Genomic DNA, 21,777 nt, shown 5'->3' on the forward strand with positions numbered 1-21,777 from the left:
TTGTTTGTTTTTCTGGTGCTTCAGAATCCAGTTTATTGTCTCTCCATGTAATGTTCTATGACTGTGAGGTTAGTCTGCTGTAGCTTTGAGATGCCATTTCGAGTCACCCTCTGGATGTGATTTAAATCCCCTCCACCTAAAAATGTTTTCCTTCTGCTTATGTCCCTTAAAATGCCTGACCCCCGGTTTGTTTACAAACAGCAAAACCAGAGAGTTATCGCTGGGTTTCCAGCAGCATTTTAGCCTCCCAACGTAGGTGTTTTTTTAGAAACACATTGCAGTGTTTGTACGGGGGATAGTGCCATGGAAAGCAGTTGTTTTCTTACAGATATATTGCATTGTTTTTAGTCCATATAGTGCCAAGAAAAGTGGTTGTTGTTTACCAAGACATTGCTGTGTTTCCTGCTGGGATTGTGCTCCCCAAAGCTGGTATTTTAGGCCAAAACATGATATTTTCCTAACAATAACCAAATAGTTTTTGTGCCTAAACCTGACTTCACATTTATCACAATATTGTTGACACATGTCTATGAGCCACCACACATTAAGGTACAAATTGAACTTATCTGTGGTTGGCAGTTAGATTGTCATAGTTTCTTGAAGTAATTTTTGCTGACCTACATCCCTGATAATAGCTATTTTACCCATCATGGAGCTAGATTCAGTATGTAATATGTTACTACTGCATGGGGGTGGTTTCTACTCAAACATGGATTTATTTATTTATTTTTAACATGTGGACCTTTCAAACCTAGATGCTAGAGGACAGAAACACGTGAAGCCAGTCTATTGAAGGTGGGAAGATTGTCCTGGATTGGTCAAGAGCAGGCAGAGCAGAAAATGAGAAATCAGAAAATAGTCTCAAGGCCCTTGAACTCTGGTTCGGCAGCAAGTAAGTGGTAAGGAGTGGCCCCAGCAGCTAACAGCTCCACTTTCTAACCAGATTAAATTTCACTGTTGTTTGTCTCAGATCACACAATCAGCCAGTGATATCTCTGAATCTGATGAGAGGATACTCAAGCAATAAAATGTATTGCATGTTAATAATGCATGACACATGAACATAATTACAGAGAATGGGTCTGTGACTTATAGATTTACTCAAGGGCAAGACTATATTGCACACTTGGCCAGCTCATATAACTGAAACACAGTCTCGATATTACAGTGTGTGATGTGTCTGGAGTAATTATTGGGTGAGTAAACAAGGAAATGTTATCATGAATCCTGTTATAATGTGCTGCTAACTGTCGGGCAGTTGAATTGCCTCACACACACACACATTGTCCATCACATCATTATAGTCAATTTGCCACTTAGGTGGGACGCCTGCCAAGTCACAGACCACTGCTCAAGACCAGCAAAGAAAAAATAAGTTGTTTTTCCTAAGCGACCCATTGCTCTGTTTCCAGCTGCTTTTTAGCCCCCAAAATGCCAATGTTTTTAGCGACCCATTGCTGTTTTCCCTGTTGCTATAGTATCTAAAGCCAAAATAACTTTTCCCAGCATTAACCAAGTACTTCTTGTGCCTAACCCTAACCACATATTAATAACAATATTGTTGAAAACTTATGTTTCAAAGTTTCTGCTACATGATGTAAATAATCTGTGATTTTGCAGAAATGTTCAATGTCAACATAAATTCTGGTGACTGGGTTGTTCCAGCACATGCACCACATACTTTAATTTAAAGAGGACTACATTGGTTCTTTCTTCAGATGCTAAAAACAAGGCCAAACTGTGCATTACACATGTGAATAATCGCTCTCTTCTGTCAATAGCAGAGATGAAAGGTCCATGATATTGTTATACCGCCACAAAAAAGTCTTGGGGAGGAGGTTGTGCTGGATTTGAAGAGCAGTCTTTTTGGAGCTAGTGTAAATCACAAGTCCTCATAAGCAATTTGCAAGTCAAGATACACATCTTTCAGGTCTAAATCCACTGGAATGATGCTTCTTTTAAAGCTGTATTGATGCTATTTTCTTACACTCCATGTCTTATGTTTAGATACTCAATCCTTGTAGCCATTTGAGGGTTACCTATATTTGTCCTATTTGTCAAAACATTTAAGTCCAAAGTCAACACAGCTCTTTAGAAAGTGAGGTCTCAAGTAAGTCAAGTTTTGAATATACAAGTCTGATTATTTAGCATCAGCCCAGAAGAAAATGTTGCCATTGTGTGTTTTTCTGCAATTCAGTTAGGTTCAATTATATTTATAAAGCCCAATATCACAAAAAAACAGTTTGCCTCAGAGGGCTTTAAAGAATACGACATCCCTCTGTCCTTTGGACCCTCACAGGAGATAAGGAAAAACGCCCCCCCAAAAAAACCTTCAACAGAGAAAAAAAAATGGTAGAAACCACAGGAAGAGCAACTGAGGAGGGATCCCTCTTCCAGGGTGGACAGACATGCAATAGATGTTGTGTGAACCACAGATACATTACATTTGCAAATTTCATAAGATTCATATTAATATTTCAAAAGTGACATCATATGTGAGCTGACTTGGTCATCAGGAGGTGCAGGGGATGGTGGAAAGACCACTGCAGCTACTTTTTAGACACCACATAACATGCATTTATGGGCTCAGCATTATCACGGCACAGCCCTGTGGTCAACACAAACTTGAATGCATTAACCCCCTGCAACTTGTTAATAAATTGGTTTGTCATCAGGGGACACTAATAACACATGGTACACCATGGCCCCAAAGCCAGACACTGTGGAACCTACTTATCACCAAAAAATGTAATTTAACAAAACATTGAGAGAACATTATGTGACATGTTTGGATTTAATGAGGTGGTTAGTAAACAGCAAGGGTGTCAAACTCAATCACAGAGAGGGCCAAAATGAAAAACCCGGACTATGTCGAGGCCCAACAGGGTCAACATTTCTTAAACAGGATAAACAAGGTAGTGTTTTCCACAACATTATTGTCCTGTTTGATTCACATTATCTGTCTCGTTGATGAATGAATCTTTGAATAGAAATGTTCATTAATCATTCATCTGCTGAACTGATTAATTAACTTGAACCTCCAAAGCACACAAAAACCTCATTAACAGTTATTGTAAGGACTTTGTCCTGTCGGTCAGCACAACAATATTGAAGCCGCATCTGCAGAACATCAGCTAACACCGTCAGTTATGAACGTGACCACACTGCATTGTTTCCCAAAAACTCACGTTCCATGTGATTTTCATCATATGTTGTAGTTGCAAAACAAAAAGTCCAAACAGGACAAGACAACATTGATTTAAGACAATGCACAAATGCTGGCATGCTTCAGTCCTCAAGTGCACAAAGAAAACATATTTAGGTATGTTACGTTCTTCCCTTATGAACGTGTGCTAGGGCCAGATGTTTTCTGGGCTGCCAGTTCATCAGTTTCTGGAGTTAGGTTCTGTGCTGTGTCTCTCTCAAGATAGGGTGGAGGTGTGCATCAGTGAGACAGTTTTTGTTCATCTTCATCACAGAGAAGAGCTGCTCTCACAGGCATATGCTTCCAAACATACAGAGCATTTGAGCAGCATGTAGATGGAATTTAGGCATCGTTGCAGGGATGAAGTTTGGGAACTGTGCAGCGCCTACAGAGTCACACTTTGCCTTTAGTGTACCATTACACTGGAGGTCTACCAGCTCCATTTGGAGGTCCACAGATGCTCCTTCTGCGTCAACTGCAAACGCATTGCTGAACAGCTCAAATTTAAATTTCTTAGCTGCAAAGTCGGAAGATCGCCGTGTGAATTTTGTGCCACGGGTGCCCAGTTTATCAGCGAATTGAGCAGTTGGGACCACAGCGGTGGGGACACGATTTGTCAGTGTCTGGCAGCACAGGACGTGACCAAAGTTTCCTTGCTGAATCTGAGTCTCCCACAGGTTGACTTGGAAAGCTCTCACTGCAACATGTCTATGATCACATGTCCCTGTCCCTGAAGCTGGAGGTTTAGTGCAGTGAGATGCTTCGTTATGTCACACAAAAAGGCCGGCTCACATCGCCACTTTGCATCGCTCTGTGGTGTCTTTCCCTTTGCTTTCCAAAAACTGGCAGGTTTCCTTGTGCAACTACAAAAATCTATTGAGCACTTTCCCTCGACTTAGCCATCGCACCTCTGTGTGATAGGGCACAGTACCATGTTCAGAGTGTATCTCTTCAAGAAAAGACTGAAATTGGCGGTGATTTAAGCCACTCGCTCTGATAAAGTTAACCGTGTGTGTTATGGTGCTCATTATATGTTCCATTTTGAGAGCTTTACTACAGAACATTTCCTGGTGTATGATACAGTGATAAACTGTCAGGTCACCTGCACATTTCTCCTGCTGCATCTTCTCACGCATCCTCCCCACTAATCTGTTCTTTTCACCGCACATCGCAGGCACTCCATCTGTCGTCAGTCCCGTCAGTTTGTCCCAGGGCAGTTTCTTTTCATTCACACATTTACATACTTCCTCAAATATGTCTTTTCCAGTGGTTGTCTCATGCATTGGTTTAATGCCCAAAAGTTCCTCTATAACGCACAAACTGGAGTCCACTCCACAGATGAAGGTTGACAGCTGTGCAGTATCAGTCATATCAGCGCTCTCATCCACAGCAAGGGAATATGCAATGAAGTCTTTTCTCTTTTCCATCATCTGTTCTTGTAAATCGGTGGCCAGCTCACATAAATGATCAGCAACAGTATTTCTGCTTAGGCTTATGTTTGAAAACGTTTGCTTTTTGTGTGGACACATGACGTTGTGCACTTTCATCATGCACCGCTTTATGAACTCTCCTTTGGTAAAAAGCCACACTGACTTAGCAATTTCTTCGGCCACAACAAAACTGGCTTTCATGGGAGCCTCACTTTGTGATATTGCTTTTTTGAACAATGTGTGCTGTGACACCAGAGTCCTTTTTAACTCCTCTGCCATCTGCTGTCTGCCCACATCCTTGTGTTTGTCCTGGTGTTTTGTCTCATAGTGCCGTCTTATGTTATATTCTTTAGTTATGGCCTCAGCAGCTCCACAAACAAGGTAAACTGGTTTACCGCTAATGCTTGTAAACATATACTTGGCCTCCCACCTGTCTTGAAAGCCCCTGTGTTCATTGTCCACTTTTCATTTGGCCATTTCTTCTGGGGGGTGACTTCTGACCTGGGATGAAGAGTGGAGGGTGGTTGCGGGTGTTCTTGCTGGTCTTGGCACTCTTGCTGTTGCAGTGCATTCTGGGACTTGTAGTATCATAGTATCAATGGTGTGTATTCCTAGTTATGATAGACATATGATATTTCATTACAGGCTGGATGTAATTGTACAGCGGGTCACCTTGAGTTTGACATGTCTGGTAAACAGGGATGGCAGCAGAAAACAGAGCTTTAAGTTGGGTTAGGTTAATGGATAAACTTCTCATGTCATCATATTATTAATCATTATCATGTGAATTATCATGTGATTATCATGTGCATGGTGTGGTATATTTATAACAGCAACTGTCAGTGTGTCAGTTAATACATTATTTTCAGATCTTACAGAGGTTTCAAACAAAATGTGCTGGACAGTCTTTTTCCAACAAGCACAGGATTTTGACCCAGGACACAGCTGCTCATGTCCCTTGGGAAAGTCATGGTTGAGTTATTTTGTCATGTCATTTGTTGGTCACATGAGTTGATACAAGATTTATGTCAATCAAAATCTTTTCCTAACCCCGACAAAAAAACAAAACAAAAAAAGTTGCCTAAACCTAACTGCCAACACAGTTGCCAGAATTGGCATTGTGCATTTCTGCCCAACATTATGTTTCTTTTAGTTTGAACAGCACTGTGGTTAATGTGTGGTTAGGCTTAGGTTAAAAAAACAACAACAACACACACACACACACACACACACACACACACAAAAAAAAACCAAAACACTTGGTTATAGTAAAAGATCATGTTTTGGCTTAAAATACCCGCACTGGTGGTACAAACGCTAAACACACCCATGTTTAGTAGTTAAAAAGCCTTTTGAAACACAGCAATGACTTGCTGAAAAACAACCACTTTTGTAGATGTTGGTCTTGAAAAGTGGTCTGCAGTGGTCTATCCGCCATCCCCTCCACCTCCTGATTACAAACTCATCTCATACACTATAGAAACGTTGGTGTGATACATATGAAACGTGCAATTGTAATGTATTTGTGGTTTTCAGAAATGTACATACAGCATTTTCTTCAAGTGACTGAGTTAATGCTAAAAAGTCAGAGTAGTAAACTTGACTTACTTGAGACCGTATTACCTAATGAGCTGTGTTGACTTAAGACTGAAAAGTTTATAATGTTTAGCTCACTGGAATTGAGAGTTTTTACACTTCAAACTCTCCTGAAAATAAAGAATGCAAAGTGCAAAAACGGACAACTATTAAGTAGCTGCAAAGGTTGAAAATGTAAATAGTAGGCATGCAGTGTATGAAAACAGCCTCAATATATGTTGGTTAAAAAGCAACTGGAAACTTGACTTGCTAAATTACAACTGAGTTTGTTGTGTGTAGGTCTTAAACAGTGGTCTGCAGCTTGGCAGGCATCTTGCCCAGGTTACACGCCATCCACTTTGCCCTCCACCACCAGATAACAGTCAGCTCATATACTACGTCACCTTAGAAATGGTTATATGACGTGTGAAGTGTATAAATGTGAGGTATTTGTGGTCTGCAAAAGCTTTCAAATGCATTTTCTTCTGGCAATTGGGCTGTAACCACCGACTCCCCATGTCACAATGTCACACTAAAGTGTCAAAATATGGATGGATGATGGATGAATGGATGGATGGATTACAGGCACTCATGTTTTCTCTACTAATACTATCCATTAAAAATGTAGTCACTTTCATTGTTTTAAATAGTAAATGGAAACAATGAAGCGATAGTCGAGAGGTTGCAGTGATCAGACATGCACAGCTTGCAAACAGAACTCAAACTTGTGATACCTCAGGTGATGTGTGACTTTGACTTTTAATCCACAATGACACTTCAACTTAAAAGATCACTTAGATCACTGCAGCGCAATTATTCTCTCTGTAGGCTGGAGGCTTAACTGCCCTCATGAGTACCAGCACTTTAGTTTGAAACATGGAAAAAACTGGTTAAAAAAGGTTGTGTGGTTTTGATATTTTTGTTAATTAGATATGTGTCTTTGCAAGGTTTTTAGGTGGAATTTCTGCTTCCATAACGTAGCAGTGAGGAGTGAGGGTAAGGAAGAAAACTAGGCTGCCTTTAATGTCACACACACACACACACACACACACACACACACACACACACACACGCACACACACACAGTCAAATGTGGTTTAGCTGCTGTTCTGATGACAGAGTTTGGGGACATTTAATCAATCTAAGAGTTGGACCGAAACTTGTGCCTGCAAATTAAACATTATCGAACGTAGCTTGACAGCAGGGTGGCACAGCCACCAGAGGACTTTCCTCAGCAGGTCCAGTCTCCTCCCTGCTTAAGTGTCCTTGAGCGAGACACTGAGCCTTGACCTCTGACCTCTCTGCAGAGAACTAATTTACTTCAGGGATCAGTAGCATCTCAATAAAACACTCCACACCTACTAGTTTAATTGTCCCCAAAGAATGAGGCACTTCAGCTCAGAATGGTTCTTCTTTAACAGTGTCGTCCCTTGCCTGGGAAACCTGTGACATTTTGATTAAATGGGCTGGTAGACATTGTTGAATCCTGCTCACACACAGTGTGCAGCAAGAGCCTCCTAACTCCAATGGAATCCAAATTGGCTGGATTTAGTATTTCCATCCTGCTTCATCGAAAACAGTTTGTTTTATTAAGACGTTAAATGGAGTGGTTTATAGTGGCGAGACAGGTGTTTTCCTGTGTGATTTATTGCACCCCGATTGGTGTTGCTAAGGTGGTGGTATTAGCCTCCAAGTGCGATTGTGTTTGAGTCCTCCTTTTGAACCAAAGCAGGTTTCGGTGCTGAAAGTTTTGTTGACTGTCGTACTGCCCTACAAACAGCAGTAACATACACTCACTGGCCTCTTCAGGTACACCTTGCTAGTACCAGGTTGGACTGTCCTTTGCCCTCAGAACTGCCTTAATTCTTCGTGGCATAGATTCAGCAAGGTCCATATTGACATGATAGCATCACGCAGTTGCTTAAAGGTTCGACCTGTTGTTCATTCAGACATGGTCTTCTGCATACCTTGGTTGTATCATCTTGAATTAGTTTGGCCATTCTCCTCTGACCTCTGGCATTAACAAGACATTTTCCCCAGAGAACTGCCGCTCACTTGATATTTTCTCTTTTTCAGACCATCCTCTGTAAACCCTAGAGATGGTTGGGGATGCAAATCCCAGTAGATTATCGATTTCTGAAATACTCAGACCAGCCTGTCTGGCACTAACAACAATATTCACGTTCAAGGTCACTTGATCACCTGTTTTCCTCATTCCGATGCTCAGTTTGAACTTCAGTGGGTCGTCTTGACCATGTCTGTATGACTAAATGCATTGAGTTTCTGCCATGTGATCTGCTGATTAGCTATTTGCGTTAATGAGCAGTTGAACAGCTGTGCCGATGAGTGCATATTGCTACTTTTAGTCTTTATTAAACAAGGGCCATGCACCAAAAACATTCATCTCAAAATAAGAAGAGCTGATTTCTGCCAAATTTGGCTATCAGCTAATTACCATCTGCAGTCCTTTGTGTTTTATAAAGAGCATGTTCCATGGTTCAGCCCCAATATTGGATTGGAGAGTTTTACAAACCATGAATATGTTACATTTGTACATTTCATATATTTCATATCAATGTTTCTGAAATGACATATATGAACTGACTTTGTCACTGGGAGGTGGAGGGAATGGTGGATGGTGTGTCAGCAAGGCAAGATGCCCGCCAAGCTGCAGACCACTGTTCAAGACCATCAAACAACAAAACCGGTTATGTTTTCACGACCCGTTGCTGTGCTTCCTGTCAGAATATTGGCACAAAAAGCGATGTTTGTGCCATGACACTGTTGCTCTTACAGCCACAATTGTTCCACAGAAAACTTAGCCAGAACATTTTTTTTTTCTTTTCGATGTATGTGTTGCATAATAAGATAAGAATGTGATATATCCATTTTGCAGAAATGAAAATGCCAACATTTATTCTGGCCATTGCGTTGTGACTCCTGTACCCCTACTACTTCGGTCTGGAGAGAGCATTCATTGTGGGTGTGGAGATTCTCGGACAGCAATTGATGCATATGACAAATCACAATGCAGCCTGGCCAGTGTGTGCTGCACATAGCACAGTAATACTCTGACTATCTCCAAGTGTCCTGATATATAAAACAACAGAAAACACCTCTTCCTCGCCTGCTATTTTTGTCTGTCAGGACAGCTTATTGTGTTGTATTGCTTTCTCCTTTACCTCTTCCCAGTGCTAACCTTTTAATAAAATGGATTGCAATACAAGTCAGAAGCTCACTTCTCTGCGGGGACTCCAAAGTTTAACTTAAAACCATTTGTGATTCTTTTAATTATTGTGATGATTTGTGTGTGATTGACTCATTGTGCTGTTATCTGTTGTAATTGGTTTTCAAGTCCCTAAAGAGACGTTGATCTCAAAGAGACTCCTTGGAAAAGTACATCTTAATTAAAGTCATTAATAGTAAAATAAGGTTAAGATAAAAGCATAACTGTGCTTTGTTCCACAATATTACATCTGGCAAATGTAAAGAAAGCTTCAAGTAACAGCACAACATGCATTCCCAGAGAAGAGGCAATTGATGTAAAATTGTGTTGTCATGATTTCTCATCTTCCACTCAGTGCTGTAAATGCTGCTGCTGCTGTACGGAAACAAAAGAAACTCTGCTAAATATAAATTGGTGTCCAACGCAGAGAGAGCCTCATCATTTCTCTGCTTCAGAACCACAAAGACTGCAGCTCACTGCATCCAGCAAGTCATTATACCAGAGTACAACACACACACAGACAGACAGACACACACACACACACACACACACACACACACACACACACACACACACACACACACACACACACACACACACACACACACACACACACACACACACACACACACACACACACACACACACACACAGCTAGCAGAGTCATTTGAGGAGGTACTGTAGAGGTCCTGCAGTGGGTGTTCTTTTGATAGAAGACGAGGAAAGTGTTTGTTTGTGTGTATGTCTGTCTGTGTCTGTCTGTCTGTGTGTGTGCAAGCCTGTCTGGAAAGCTGCCAGTCAATTCTATTGCTGCATCAGCTAACAATTGCAGAGCTAATTAGCTTCTTGAACATAGAGTATGATAAGAAAGAGATGCTGACAAACAGCATAACAAGCAGAGAGAGACAGACAGACAGAGAGATGGAAACAAAGAAAATCAAAGCAAAGAAGGTAAGGAGTGAAGAGAAGAACGTGAGAACGTAATACACAGACACACACTTTCAGGATTTTGTAAAAAAAAAAAAAAAAGGGGGGAAGGGAAAAAAAATAAAAAAATAACTAAAACTTTCTGGTTGGTTCAGCTGGACAAGTACAGTAAATGTTGGCCACAGCATCCTGCCTGCGACTACACAAAATGACCACACAACCCCAAAACCTTAAAGTATTATGGAAACACCACACAGCATGTACATGTATTTTATTTATAGAAACAAGGAATGTTTTACATATTGGTCGGCAACATGAAATCCCACTTTTCATTAGAGTGAAGAGCAACACACACGGTACAGGTTAAAAACTCATGATACACTCTAATCACGTTTTCTATTGTCGTCTCATGTCAGCTCTCCAGATAAGCAGCATGTTTATCACATTCAGCACATCCTGGTTTCTGTACCTGGACTACTGCTGTGAGTGCAGTGGCGTAGTTAAGTTTACATACCACTTCAAAGTGTCGCACAGTGCAGTCCCACACAGAGAGGAGGCGGTGTGTTGGCATTGACTTGACCTTGTACAGAGTTGTGCTGTTGGTACAGAAGAGGAAAAAGCAACCTGCATTAATTGAAACTACCATAAGGATATAACACAGTTAGTAGAAAACACCTAAAGCTTAGCCTAGCCTTTCAGCTTCAAGTAAACTTCAAATGCCAGTTTAAAGTGGGCCCAGCCAGCAGACAGCTGGTGTAATTAAACATCAAACTAAAAGGTAAAATACTCAAAGGAAACAGTGGCTGGCCTGGTCCTTTGCATACACATACTCATATCCCACAGTAACGTAGGGAAGAGGCAGAATCCCAGCGCAGCATATCCAGGTCTCTTGCGCCACCACAGCCTGTTGGTGTGTCGCAACAGTCATAAACGTCAGTCTGCTCTGGTCCCCTCCATATGGACGGACCATTCAAAGGGCTGATCACCCTGGTAAGATCAATATCATAGAATAAACCATAGGTGGTGCCCATTACAAACACTGCCAGGATAAATACTGCCATAATCAGGCTGCATACCTGCATAAGAGGGGGGGTCAGTTCAACAAGATGTGTGCAGTCAAGGGGTTCTTTTTTCCTGCAAACTGTACATTTCCTGTGAAAAACAGATGTGTATTTTGAAAACAGACAATGCATGTAACAGGCCAAACACGGTGTCCCAGAACATCAACAACCAACACACCTAGGGTACCTTGCACGTCATATCTCAACATGGAAAGTCCATGACACACTGCCAATATGTGACGAGGTCGGAGTTAGAATGTGTTGGTATATCAAGAAACATATTTCAGAAACACTGCACATCTGATGTTACTTCAGCAGCCTCATATACTGCATAGGAAAGTATTAAATAAACTAATAATTGTTTATTTATTTTATTTTAATTTCTTTGTTCATATTTTCTACAAAGTATTTCCAGTTAAGCACTTTGTGACCTTGCCCTAAGAACAGTGTTATATTAATTTAACTTAACTTACTTATTAAATAAAATGTCCGTACGAGAGAATGAATAAAACTTTCTGAAGTAAACTTAAATTGCTACATAGCCTGCTCATCAAGCTAATGCAGGGTTTTCCATACATTGATTTATATGCACCAGCTGCCAAAATATCAACACTGAGTGCTACTTATTGAACTTCTCTTTTTTGTTGTTGTTGTTGTATTTAAATTGGGTGAAACTTTTTTTTAACTGTAGAGCTGTGAACTGTACATCAATTTGCTCAGCCCTTCGCCCCGCCCAAACTCTCTCAATTTATCACATCTCAAATGAGACGAGAATAAGCTAGCTAGCTAACCACTCACAGTCCCTCAGCCTCACACCTCCCCTCTAGGAGACTGATCTGGGAGAGGAGAGAGGGAGTGGGAGTGAAAAGAAGTTCTGCAGATGGACTCAGTTCAGCTGTAGCAGCTTGAATTCAGCCGGTGCAAATTCCAGGGCCAGGGTTCGCAGCGAGCTGGGTCTAATCAGTGTAAGGGCAGCAACAGAATGTTTGCTGATCTGGTGGGGAGTTTGCAGTGGACTGGCTGAATTCAAGTCGCTATACAAACAACTGAAGGTCAGTTATTTGTGCAGCGTTTGAATGGAAATATGTTTCATGGAGGGGAAGAGAGAAACTGAATGGATGTGAGATGGTGGAGAAGAGACAGTGAGACACTTCCACATTTGATCTTCTTTAATGAACCACTGCAAACACGGTAGAAGATCAAATAACCACCAACACTTCTCAAACACATACACACTCAAAACACACAGCACTAATACCAGGAGCAGACTGGTTTGTTTCATAAAAAGCCAACAGCATTTTACTGGCAGTTTTTCAGATGATGCAGGTAAGAGATGACAGGTTAAATTGTGAGGGAGAGCAGGAACGAGAGGAAGACAGAGATGAGACAATATAGAGGACAGAGGTGGAGGCTAATGGTTGTTGTTCTGCCGTTTTTCCACCTGTCACTTAGACAAGATAGAGAGAGAGCACATAACAAAGGAAAGAATGAGAGGTGGGGGGTCAGGTGGCATCGCTCAGTGTTCTGATTGGAGAGAGCCAAACAGCCGACAGCAAATAAGTCATCAAGTAGCTTCAAAGCACGCAGCAGACAATACAACACTGAGACATTTTTTTTCTTTCTTCTCTATATGAATCCAGACTACATGCAGAGTCTGTCACACTTCATCTTAAACATGTAGTTTCTCCTGACAGCTGCAGCTGGCAGCAGGTTTGGCCTCTGCATAGGATAAATGGATAAAGAAAGGCTCATTTGTGTGCGGATGTTTTTTTTTTTCATTCGTTTATTTGTTTGTTTTCCTCTGTGAAACAAATCAGTGGTATGATTGCATGACTGCTGTTCCCGTTGATTCACTGTAGCTTCGAATGAGTTTGTCAGGATTCAACACATTCTCACCACCTCACAAATCTATGTTTGGTCATGGACTTTACACATTGACATATGGGGCTCTAGTTTCCCGGCGCAGTGCAGGGTGGCGCAGGGTGGCGAACCCCACGCAGAGCTAGTTTCGAGCAGCGCAACCCGAGGTGCGCTCAGTTTGGTAGTTTGGCAGACTGAGGTGCGCTGAGATGGGTGTGGCAGCGCAGCAGGGGGAGGTGTCAACAGCTCCAGCTTGGCACAGTGACAGTTTCGTGCCAAAAGGCTTCACCGAAGGTGCGCTAAAAGCTCACCAGCTGAAACCAGGTCTACTGTCAGCGTAGGCAGAGTGCAGCCGGTGTAAGCCGAAGTTTGGCTGACCGGCGGACAGTGCACACACGTCACCAAAACCTCACAGGCAGGTTTCCAGAATATCAGGCACATTAATAATGCAATAAATACCCAAAAAACACTATTCAATGCAACTATCTGCAATCAGCACATAAATGTATCTCTATATCGACTGTCCCGTCACATCTGATGTCAGATCAAAGGGGATTGGCACCATTTGGCATGTTTGGCACACGTAATGGAAACCCAACCTGATTTGATTAACACAGCTGCAAACTAATGAGTTCACATCCCTCTCAGCCAACCACAAACAGCCACAGCATCAGATAGGGAGTATATATTCAGCATCTGTCATCTTAGAAAAGTCAAAAGAAAAGAAACAGAGTGAGACTGCGAGAGAGAAAGAGAGAGCGCGTGCGCACGAGAGAAACGCAACATTGATTTACAATTGCGGACACTGCGAGCTTGGACCTCTCGGACCAAAACATCAGTTTCCTCCTGGGAGAAGTTTGGCCGTCTGACGCTGCTGCTCTCTTCTGCCATGGCGAATTGAGTAAACTCTCATTACGCCTTCGCGCGGCGCATTTAAGGGCGAGGAGAGGGGCTCATTTGATTGGTGTGATGTGTGTAAAACCCACTCCACGCCTTCTCTCCTCCCTCTTTCCGACTTGCGCAGGTAGGAGGGACGGAGGTGAGAAAGAGGAGTAGCTGCGCCGGGCACACAGTGTGCCAAACTTACAAAATCTGCCTGGCCACACCCAGCTGGCGAAGCGCAGGTGCGCTGCGCCTCCACTGCACCTGGTCTGCAAAACTAGAGCCCATGACGTGCAAGGTACTCTGGCTGCATTTGTTGTTAACATTCTTGGATTCTGTGGCAACTTTAGCCTGTTACATGCATTTTGTCTTTTAAATGCACTTGCATTTTTAGGAATTATACAGTTTGCATACAGTCTCTTTCAAAATAAACTTACTACGTCGGTACAACACCGTGATTTGACTTTTTTTTTTCCTTCAACAACAAACCCACACGGTTTAAGTTTAGGCAACAAAAGCATGTGGTTAGGTTTAAAAAAAGCAACAAAAAAAATCAAACAAAAAAAAAAAACAAAAAACAATAGTGTATGGCTTTACATTAAAAATGGAGCAAACAACCCACTCATCAGCCCTCCTGCCCAGCCTACTTGGACTTTTTTGCTCCCTCCTTTTTTGTCCTGCCATGTTTTCCCCTGACGCTGCCAGATTTGATGTGTATCATGCCAAAGTTAAAGGATGGCTTTTCTCATCAGTGTCTGATGCTGGACGTCACTGCCCAAGTGCTGATATTCGACAAATTCAGAATGAGACTGGGTTGCAGAATTCAGCCCAGTTACCTGAAGAATATTTTGGCAAAACGCATTCCTGAAAACCACAGATATGTTACACTTGAACGTTTTATACATATCATATCAACGTTTCAAAAGTGCCATGAAACATCCCTGTTTTTCCAGTGTTTTTTTTAACCAAGTTTATTTATTTATTTTTATTTTAGCAACTTGTGTCACAAAAAGCAGTTTATATTTTCTGAGACATTGCTGCATTTCAAGCTGGAATAGTGCCATGAAAAGCTGTTGTTTTTTACAGAGACAATGTTGCATACCCACTTCAGATTGTGCCACCAAAACTGGATATATTTAAACCAAAACGTATGTTTTTCTAACTGTAAGCAAGTGTTTTTTTCTGCCTTAACCTAACCACGCACAATCACAGCGTTGCTGAAACGTGAAGAAATGTAACGTTGCAACGTATTGGCTGCATAATAGTATACAAAAACATTGTGTCCATGGTTTGTAATGTGGTACGAGTCCAACATTTTTGTCAACCTGGTTTCACTCTGAAGTCGTCAAACACCTGCACTTGGGCAGCTGAACAACAGCGAAAGTTAAGGGGGAAAAGTCCAAGTAGGGCAAGCAGGAGGGGTGGTGGATGGGTCCAACAACCACTGATTTTCATCCGTGAGGCTGGTGTTCGCTTCCCATAAGACTGTAAAGCCAAACCCTGTTCTTTTTTTCACCACCACATGCTTTTGTTGCTTAAACTGGCTTCCCACAACATCAACAAAGTCCATGACCAATACATACAGTCTTTATGTGACAAGGTTGGAGTCAGAATGCGTTATTGAGGTGGGTGGGTTGCAAAATAAATGTTGCTCTCCATTGTTTCTTTGCTAAATTGTGTTGGTATTAGCTCAGTATTTTCTACATTTCTGGACAAGGTGTTTAGTCTTTTCTGTTGTTTTTTTCTCTGTTTGTATCAGGGTTTTTGGTTTTTTTTTTGCAAAGTTTTGTACTGTGTAGACTCAATTGTCATTCACTCTTAATCCTTTAAAAGCAGTCTGGTTTCAGATACACGTGGCGTCTGTATCAGCATGAAGTTTTAAGATAACAACATAATGAGCTTGATTTGTACTGCACTTAAAACAACAGTTACAACATGCTTCACAGAGGATATATGAAGACAAACAATACAGAAAAATGGAGAAGAATTATGAATAACATAAGGTAGAATGCTGTAATTTACACCAGGCTGCTAGAATAAATATGCAGCAGAGAAGCAGGTGGTTGCAAAGACAATTCAAATGTTTGTGTCATGAAATACATAATAATAAGTAGGAGTTGAAAGAACAGTTTGAAAGTAAAGTCTGGCATTCACCAGGTATGACACAGTTGTCTTTGTCAGATGTCAGACAAACTTAAGTTTTAAAATTGTAATTGATTTTTTGTGTTATTCCTTTGTGCATCTTCAAGGTCTAGCTACTTTGGATGTGTCTCTACAACCTGTATCCTCTAAGACTATGTGTTTTATTTTATACATAAATGAGAAGCCCTTGAGTGATATACAGTCGGGATTCATTTAAATGTATTCAGTAGTACAGAGGCCAAGTGATAGAAAAATGAACATGGAGGCCACCTGCAAATTAGATTTAACTGAATGAATGAATGAATATCAGCTCCATCCACTTTAAACATGCATAACATTATTACTTAAGTGCTGCTGATGGGAAAACCCCTCTTTGTTTTTTACTGGGCAGTATTCATGTTGAAAAGGTTAATGCTTGTGCTACTGTCATTCCACTATGTGTTTAGGATATAAGATGCCCCGCTGTTCATTTGAAAATATATTAAAATCTGGACAGAGTGCAGATATGACACTGTTTCATGAGACTGCTGTAGCACAAAAGCTTTTTATCTCCAAAAGCCATTCTTTCAGGATTAGCAGAAACATCATATTCAGAATTGGGGACTTAATGAGCTCTTTGAATGTTCATGAGCACACTGGGACTGATTAGAAGAGATACACACTGATAGTGTAAGACCAGGAGCAGACACAGAAGCTGCATCAGCCAAAGTTTGGGCTTATATGAAATGACGCAGATGTTTTAATCTGGAAGCAGGAACTAAAGTTAAAATTATCCAGGCAAATCGACTTAAAAAATGCAGCTTCATGTCAGCAGCCTGGGGGGCTCCACCCCGTATCATGGTGAAGGGAGTTGCATTAATTCATAACTAAGGGCTATTTGATACTCCTCTTAACCTCTTCTACTCCACTAGGGCACCAAAGTCCTCTGCTGTCTTTCAGAGGCTGTTGTGGGCTGAGTTTTAAAGCTGGAGTCAAGATACTAGTAAATGGTTGCTAAATTTTGACAAGGGAAAAAATAGCATGGCCATTTTCACAGGGGGTCCCTTGACCTCTCACCTCAAATCATATGAATAAAAATAGCTTCTATGGGTGCCCATGGGTCTCCCCTTTGGAGGCATGCCCACTTTATCTTAGTCCCATGCAGTTTTGGGCAAAAAACATCCAGTTCTTTGCATGCAGTACAAATGTATTATTCTAGCCTATTGTATGGGAGTATTCCTGCATATTGGAGTTCCTTAACAGTCTTGGAAGTGCATAAATTAGTTATGACTGGAGGCCAAGACTCTTGAAGATTAAATGATGTGATGATGTTAACCGTTCTAACCATTTCATTGAAATGAGACTATTTTTTTTAAACAAACAACGCTGTATAAAATGACCTGTTGTGACAGTGAGGATAATCGCAGCCTCATCAAACTTTACAACCACAAACTAGAGACATCAGGCCTTCGGAGGATGTTTATTTTTCATAGGTATGCAGATGGTAACGGGTTCTCTCAGCTATTTCCAGAACAATTGCCAAAGACTCGCCAAAATCGCCAAAAACAGAAATCTTCAAATGTCAAACGTTTTATGCTGTTCCTCAAAGTCTCAGTGTTTTAATGTGATGTTTTTGATGGATTTTTTGACTATTCTGCATCAATTCTCCAGTGGTCAGAAATGCTTAAATTAAGCACCAAATCTGTATAACTAAGATATCAACTCAAACATTGCTGTCACATCTCATGAGACATAACTGAGCATGGAAATGGCCATCACATATTTTCATCATAATGCTCTAAGCCCCTATACACTCCAAACCTTCAAACCATCAAAGTTTGAATCCGTGCCTTAACAAAGCCAGTGGTGTAGTACTTTAGTAGTTGATGAGCATGTCATATGTTGACGTGGAAAGTCCACGACCAAACGTCAATATGTGATGAAGTCAGAGGGAGAATGTGTTGTAGGAATATTGGTAGGTTACTGAAGAGGAAGTAGGGATACTCTCCTATTTATTCCAATGCCTTTTTGACTGATATGTGGGTACACTGCGAACAGAAGAGAAAGAGTTAGGTATACCCCATATACCCTCCACTACACCTTTGACCAACACACGTTGTTTATTGCAGATTTATGCCTCGAAAAACTAGACACACAGTGCTGAGCTGCACCTTGAATTATTTTTCAAGTTCCCTGCTTTCAGATAATGATACCACTTCTATGTGGCATCTACTGTTGACCTCCTATCTCCCCCCTGAAGATCCCCTGCCCCCTTAAAATAGACAAAAATGGGTCTATGGCAGGGAGGGATGGAGTGGAAGAGGTTAAAGGTCCTGTCTGGGCATTGATTAAACCCCTAAAAACTCATCTCTGTTCAACAAATTTACATATTTATAAGATTTTCAATGAAGAAATCCCATCATGCCTTAAAATAGCTTAGATGTAACTCTGTACACCTTTGCCTCATTTTGTAGGCCCGATCTATGAATATGTAAATTATGCTCTGCTTCTATCCCCACTCACCCCTTAGCTACTCGCCTGCAGCTCCACCGTACCTGCTCACCTTCACTCTGCTCGTCCAACACACAAACCTCTGCATGTAAACGGTGATGGATAACATGAACCTTCAGCTTGACTTTGTTATCAAACAGCTTGCAATGTGGTGCTAATGTAAGTTGTTCCTGATGGTCAGTTCTGGCAAGTTAAAGTGGGGGTGGAACTTTTAAAATAGTACTACACAGCTACATCTGGCTTCGCCTCAAGAAAACACTTGTTTTGCTATAGTGTTATGCTAATGATATGGAAAGCCTCACCCTGCAGGTTGGACATGTGACATATGACACCTAGGATGTCTGAAGCTGTGTTTTTGAGACTGTCGCTGGTACACTGCAGTCAACAAGCACTTTAACACTGCTTATTTGGCTCATGATATGTCTTGTAGCGTATACAAAACACCATATGGACATGTTAACAAGGTTAGAAACTGAATTTTCATTGGAGGGGTTCTTTACCATTCTGTTTTTGGAAATAAGAAAGAACAGATGTTGAATTAGAACAAGACTACTGTGAAGTTCTCAAGCCTCTCTGCTGAACTGCAGAAGGCACAGTGGTTTTTTACATGTATGGAATGAATGCAGCATATTTGCCTTTTGTTCTCTTTAGAGCTTTATCAACAATGAGTGGATGGGCTTAAAATGCCCCGATGGTAGCAGAGGAGGAAAGCTTCACTGAAAATGAAAAATACACTTTTTTGGCTCAGTTTTTACACACCTAAAGTTTGGTCAAAGGGCAAACAGACTCTGTCTAGTTTTAAATGTAGCCAGTAGCTGCTGACATCTTGCCCTGAACCAACTTGTTGGATTGACTGACTGTCTGTCTTTGCCAAGAGATTCTCCTTCAGCAATGTTGACAGACACTCTGCAATACGTTTAGACAGAGCCTGTTTTTCCTTGTCAGCAGACAAAGATACAGTTCAATAGCAACATACAGGCAGCTTTCACTTGCTCTGGTTATTTCTTTGATGTCAGCTTCAGGGCAATCTGCCAAAATAATGTTTTATTTTCTAAAAACAGTCCTAAATAGATGGTGGTGATGTTGTTTTGTAGACTTAGTGTACATCAGTAACCTGATTACTTCACCTTGGAAACAAGCCATGAAAAAGGTAAAATAGTTGATTTTGATGATTTTTCAACTTTACTAGGACACATTATAATACACAGCCAAATCACTAGAAGAAAATGTTGGCACTCTTTCAGTGCTTCCAAAGTGACTTAGTATTGAGCTGACTTTGTCATCAGGAGTAGGAGAAAATAGCGGATGGTGTATTGTGTTGGCGAGACAGTGTTTTAAGCGTTTTTTTTAGCCACCAAATGTAAGTGTTTTGTAACAACCCATCACTGTTTTTCCAGCAGAGATAGTGCCACGAAAAGTGGTTGTTGTTTACACAGACATCATCTGTTTTCCAGCTGGGATTATGCCTCCAAAACCAACTTTTTTAAGTGATGTCACGATCTTTTCCTAACCATAGCCAAGTGGTTTTTGAGCCTAAACCTTACCACATGTTGACAGCATCGTTATCAAAAGGTAAAGTTTCAGCGTATCCACTACACAATAACGTACACATGCAATACATCCATGGTTTGCAGACATAGGCCCAGATAGTTGCCATTTTTTTTTGCAATTGGTGATGTTTTTCGAGGTTAGCTTTGGACGGTGATGGCGTGTGGCTGTGAGTCACTCATCAGGATGTGGTAAACTTAATAGTCTGTGAACTCCCCTTCTGCTGACTTCTAGCTAAGTAGCTGCTAGCTGGCCAGGTCAAAGTTTCCAAATGAAATCATCAGTAAACATCAAGGAAAGATGGAGAAGACAGGCACCAGCTGAACTAGCATCCTGTAAGCCATCGCCAGGTGATGACCATGTGATCTCTGGCAAGAGAGGAGAGGAAGAGTGTGCTTTGCAGTGGGCGGGGGCTGGCGTGTCATGATGGTGTGAGGTGCTGTCCTGGTTTTGCTTTGGATCACGGCTATAGCGGCTGCAGAGCAGAGTCGCTGCCTGTGATTGGGTGGACCAACCGTGCAGCTGTTAAGGTCACAATGTGAGGACAGTTGAATAATTCCGCAACCAGAAATCATGAATTACCAGAACCCTCCAGAAACATGGACAATTACAGAGCAGCAGCCAACAATGAAGGAAGATTCAAAAAAGGACTAAATCATAGTGCACAAGTTAAAGGAGCGGATGCGATCACATTTTACTGGAGTTGAACCTGTATAGTTTTATGTAACAAATTAATAATTGGTTGATTAATTGATAAGTTGATTGGTTGACTGATTGATTGATTAAAAGATTGATTGATAGATTGTAGAATGCCAACATTAAATCTGGCAACTGGGTTGTGAGACATCAGTGTGTTGTTGCAGAAAAAGAAATTAATGTTTTTTTTAGTAGTAGCTTTGACTTGCTTTTAGTATAGAGAGACATGGAACTCACTTTTCCCTATCCCACCTCTGTTTGGAGGTCAAAGGTAATAGTTCAGCAGCTGCTGGTGGATATTCAGTGTTTTTTTTTTCAAGTACACTTTAGAACAACAGATGCCATTCCTACATTGAACCTGTATGTTGTGGTTAAAGTCTCTCCTCTGTGTCTGTGATGACCCTATCTGGTAAAAAACTGAGGTAAAACAGTGCATCCCTCCGGCCTGCCTTGCCTGTATCAGGTGAGACAGAGTTGACAGTGTTTGCCTGTGGTCTAACAGCAGGGTGAAAGGCTTTAAGCGGACAAGGATCGTCCTGAAAATGGTCGATGTAATGAGATGTGTAGTCAGCTGTGTTGCACTGTAGCTGCTGTTTTGTTTGCCCTTTTACCAGAGTATTAGACACAGTGTGCAGGGGTTTCCAAAAGCCTCCAGCAACAACCTGAATGCAGAATAGTCCATTAAAGTAGACGTCCGTCCCTCTAAACCTCCACTGTCTTTTACTGCTTCTCCTT

General features: G+C 41.3%; 1 protein-coding gene and 1 pseudogene across 6 annotated transcripts in view; one reads left to right on the top strand and one right to left on the bottom strand.

Moving 5' to 3' along the window:
* Positions 1-21,777, top strand: part of si:cabz01090165.1 (uncharacterized protein LOC100333421 homolog) — a 537,387-nt gene that overhangs the window by 156,856 nt on the left and 358,754 nt on the right. The window contains exon 3 of one of the 6 annotated variants that reach the window (XM_049576585.1): positions 756-899. The exons of 4 other annotated variants lie outside the window; for them this stretch is intronic. The gene's annotated coding sequence lies outside the window, so the exon portion shown is untranslated. The remainder of the gene's footprint in view (positions 1-755; positions 900-21,777) is intronic. One more of the 6 variants, XM_049576584.1, reaches the window with a different exon arrangement.
* Positions 3,341-5,112, bottom strand: LOC125889049 (general transcription factor II-I repeat domain-containing protein 2-like; annotated as a pseudogene).

The sequence above is a fragment of the Epinephelus fuscoguttatus genome, linkage group LG5 (genome assembly GCF_011397635.1).
Source record: "Epinephelus fuscoguttatus linkage group LG5, E.fuscoguttatus.final_Chr_v1".
NCBI lineage: Eukaryota > Metazoa > Chordata > Actinopteri > Perciformes > Serranidae > Epinephelus > Epinephelus fuscoguttatus.